We start from the raw sequence: 5,000 nt of genomic DNA, 5'->3' as shown, positions 1-5,000 counted from the left end.
CTACTACTTCTACTCTACTAGTACTACCACTACTGCTGCTGCTGCTGCTGCTACCACTACCACTACCATCACTCTTACTTCTCCTACTACTTATATTTCTTTTCCTCTTCTTTCCACTCTTCCAGCAACGTCGCCTTCTTCATCGTCTTATCTCCTCCTCTCAATTCTTCTACTACATCTATTACAACAACAACACCTACTACTACTACTACTACTACTACTACTACTACTACTACTACTACTATTACTACTACCACTACTACTACTACCACTACTACTATTTTTTTTCTTCTTCATACCTGATGACGAAAAACACCGGTGGCCATCATGAATCTTCAAACCCTTCTGGCCCTTTCATACAATTTAACGCGGCACCTTCAGTAACCATTTGGTAAAACCCTTGAGCGCCTTTTTTCCCCCTGTGTCTTCTATATATACCTTCTTCTATTTTTCATTTTTCCACTTATCACAAAATATACAAAACTAAATATTCGGTTGCTATGTCTAGCAAATCGATCGACCACATATAGTAGGCTTTTATCGTTGATTCCTGTGGATATATTTCATTCGGGTTGCGTGATAACATGATATACGCTATATTTTATAATTTCCTCATCTCACATCACCACCTCTTCCACTTCCGCCATTTTGAAATCAACAACAATAATTCCTTTGCTACGATGTCTACTGCCTGCCTTTTTCCTGGTTCTGACGTTATCAGCCTACTCAATGTTCCGTCTGTTTTATCTTCCCTCGCGATAAATGGCTGGTGCATCAGTAAAAAACACAATATACCACGTGGTACGAGGTTTTTGTGTGTCATATTTATACAGTAGAGTTGCAGCCATTTAAAAACAAAAAACAAAAAACATTTATGTCTCTGTTGTTATTTTTGTTTTGTTATTTTCTACTTGTTTGTTACTCTTCTTTGTTCTCTGTTTTTCTTTTCAGATACAAAGTTATCAACAATAATAGATTTCTATATAATTTTGTTTTATCAAAATCATCAATTTAACATTTCATTATTATTATTATCATTATTATTATTATTATTATTATTATTATTATTATTATTATTATTATTATTATTATTATTATTATTATTATTATCATCATCACTTTTATTTTATTATTGTTGTTGTATTTGAATTTGTTGATATTATTATTATTATTATTATTATTATTATTATTATTATTATAGTTGCTGTTATTGTTGTTATTGTCGTTGTTGTTGTTGTTGTTGTTGTTGTTATTTATATACGTATATGTATTTTATTTTTACATTTCTTTATTCCTAATTTTTACATTTCAATCTCTGTTTTGATTTTTTTTTCTTTTTGTGAAAATCAAAGTAAAACCTCTACTGAAATGAAATTTGCCACAAACTATCGATTTCTTTCAAATAGTCATTCGAGGGTTAATTCGTGTTGCTGTCTTTTTTTTTTCTTCTTTTGCTGCCGTTGTTGTCGTATTTGTGCAACTCTTAGTGAGTTGGTCTTTGTTCTGAAAAGGGCTTTCGTTGTATTTTCGGCTATCTCATTTTATTTTTTACACCTAGTGAAACAGAGCTGCAAATTTAACAATTCCTTCTTCGATGCAGCAGAATGTGATTGTGAAAAGATTAGGTAGCTATATTTAGGAGATTGTATGACCAGCCTGGGTTAAATCTGGTTGTAACGTAGACGATGGAAGTAAACCAAGAATGGTCTTGTCTTATTTTTCTTTCAGGGATTTCTTTGCGTTCTCTGAACCCAAAATTCCTTTTCACGATGTAAAGTAAAAATGCCATTTGCCGGAAGCCAGTTTATAAGTTTCTTTTATAATAAGAAGAATTATTTAGCGGTGACATTACTAGGGAAACAAAACTTAAATTCAAAGTGATATATTTAAAGCAGAGAGGATAAAGTACCTGATTCGATGATATTTATTGCAAAGCCGTAAAATAGGAAGATTTTTATTGCAAAGATGTAGTTCATAAAAGAGGCAGATTTTCATATTTCTCGATGCTTTTGTCTGAAAATATTAATGTAAATATGACGACGTCTTATCTTGGTAACTAGTGACTGCCAGAAATTGCATCCTAATCTCCATCAAATCAGGTCCTATGAAAAGAGATGAAGAAAACAGATAATATAGTTCTTGTCATTGCGTTGTCAGATAAATTAGTTCGTTTCTTTCCAATGTTATGTGAACAAGCGCGGAAAAATGTTTAATTGTAATGTTTTATGTGGTTTTTATTAGTCCTTTACACCTATTGTTAATCGTTTTTGAAATTGAAATGAAATTTACCTCTTTACAGATTTATAACGACGGGATAACAAGTAATAAAAGAGTTTGCACTTTCGACACTTTCTCTTCGCTTCCAATAAAAGTTCTGAAGCTGACAAAGTCGCGCGAGGTATTTCTGCAGTGTCCAGAGACGGTGCCATTACTGATAGAACTGCACGAAAATGGTTTTTACGTTTCAAAGACGGGAAATTCAACTTCCCAGAGACTCTGAAATCCGGTCGAACTTTTAAAATCCATAAGGATGGATCAAAGGAGGTCATCCCGAAGGATCTTCTCCAATCCAGTGGGGAATTCGCCAAGCTGATACAATGCGTCGGGATAGTCACGGCTGGAATGCTCTGATTATAAGTATTACATTAACCTATATATTATTGGTAAATTAGGAATAATTCCATTTATCCATTTTTATGAAATATCACTATGTGCTATCAACAATTTGCTTAATACTGATGAAAGCTTTTATATTAGATGTGATGAGGCGGATATTTTGTTAAATAAAACGTGTGGCCTATAAACACTTGTCAAACACGGTTAATTGACAGACGGACATGACGGGAAAACACAGACACACGCAGATATACACGTACACACGCAGACAGACACAGGCACAAAAACACTCAGACACAAACACGAACACAAACACAGACATAGAAAAGTATACGTGCATTTGAACTCATAGACGCACTTAACGCTTCTCTCAGCCCTTCTGTATATGCCAATAAACACACACGTGAGTACATGTGTATACACACATACATACACTCACACACACACATATGTGTATGTATATATATATATATATATATATATATATATATATATATCTCAATATATATATATACATACATCCATATACATATATATGTGTAAACTTATATATATATATATATATATATATGTGTGTGTGTGTGTGTGTGTGTGTATGTATGTATGTATGTATCATGTACGTATATATCTTTGCATGAAAGTATAGGTAATTGTGTCTAACAGGTCATGCTTTAGTGTGCCAAATAGATTGAAATATGAGATATTATATGTGTGTGTGTGTGTGTGTGTAATTATATATATAATTATATATTTTATACCCATTTAGCTTTAACATTAATATGCAGTTCTCAGTGCACACCCACACATCCATACATACATATATAAATATATATATATGTAATATATATTAATTTATATATATATATATATATATAGATATTGTTATATATATATTTATATATATATATATATATATATATATATATATATATATATATATATATATATATATATATATATATATATATATATATATATATATATATATATATATATATATATATATATATATATGTATATATATATATATATATATATGCATATATATATAGAGAATTCACAAAAAAATAACAGACGAAGACAGGTGGTATTGAAAACAATTAGATGTACTAGTGTAACGCTCGGAAATTGAGAAAGTCTTTAACGTTTCGAGCCTACGCTCTTTTACAGAAAGGAATACGGAAAAAAAACAAGGAAAGAAACAAGGAGAGAAAATATACATACATATATATATATATATATATATATATATATATATATATATATATATATATATATATATATATATATATATATATATATATAAATGTGTATATATATAAATGTGTTATTGGAGTGACGTTCTTTAGCAAACCCATTCATTTCATGTTGCTTCGCCCAGCCGCAAAAGCGTAATATATGCCTTCATACACACACACAAACAGATAGAAAACCTAATCTGATACGGAATTCAATGAACTATATCCATGGGTCAGCTACATGTATTCATCTACTCCTACTACTACTACTACAAGTAGAGCTACTTGGCTGAGAGAGGAACTGAATAGATACTCGATGGAAATAGCTGGGAGGTTTTGGTTAAGATCCTTCTCGTTCTGAATACGTACAGTGTCAATGTCGATTTTTGCCTTACATCCGACCGAAATCGATAAGTACTAGTGTCAATCTAATTGACTGACTATGGGCAGCGAGCTGGAAGAATTGGTAACACTCCGAGTATAGTGCTTAGCGGCATTTCATCCGTCCCTCTATTCTGAGTTCAGATTCTGTTGAGGTTGACTTTACCTTTTGTCCTTTCAAGATCGATAAAATAAGTACCAATTGAGAACTAGGATCGATGTAATCGACTTACATCTCCAACAGAATTGCTAGCCTTGTGCCAAAATTTGAAACCAATATAAATGATTTATTCTCCTCCACGCTCAAAATTGCTGGCCTTGTGGTTTTATTACAATCTAAATAATAACGAATGGGAAGACTAGTAACAATCATTTGGCCTGTGGCAAAAATATCTGGCGGCAATTGTTTCCGACCATTATATTCTTAGCTCAAATCGCACCGGGTAGAGCTATGCACTCCATCCTTTCTGGGTCACCAAAATAAGTTGGAGAAAATAAAGAATAACAATTTATGATATCAACTAAACGCTTCACTCAAAGTTCCTGGGCATTATGCCCAACACGGAAACCATAGCAACTAATGTTGCTGTTGTTGTTGTTGTTGTTGGTTCTATTTTATATCTTTATTTTTATTATGTTGTTATATATCATTAATAATATTATTATTGTTATTATTGTTATTGTCTTTGTTGTTGTTACTGATTTCAATCAGACGAAAATTATATAGTGTCCCATATATGTAAAACGAAATATAAATATATATAC

General features: G+C 31.5%; 1 long non-coding RNA gene across 1 annotated transcript in view; it reads left to right on the top strand.

Annotated features, from left to right (window-relative positions):
• The window catches only part of LOC106872280 (uncharacterized), a 65,506-nt gene extending 62,713 nt beyond the window's left edge, over positions 1–2,793 (top strand). Inside the window, exon 4 of the long non-coding RNA XR_001409749.3 lies at positions 2,300–2,793. This is a non-coding gene — a long non-coding RNA (uncharacterized LOC106872280). The remainder of the gene's footprint in view (positions 1–2,299) is intronic.
• The last annotated feature ends 2,207 nt before the right edge of the window (positions 2,794–5,000 follow it).

This window comes from Octopus bimaculoides, chromosome 15, assembly GCF_046866305.1.
Source record: "Octopus bimaculoides isolate indiv1 chromosome 15, ASM4686630v1, whole genome shotgun sequence".
Lineage (NCBI taxonomy): Eukaryota > Metazoa > Mollusca > Cephalopoda > Octopoda > Octopodidae > Octopus > Octopus bimaculoides.
The sequence above is the reverse complement of the archived record's forward strand: the minus strand, read 5'-3'. Positions and strand labels throughout refer to the sequence as shown.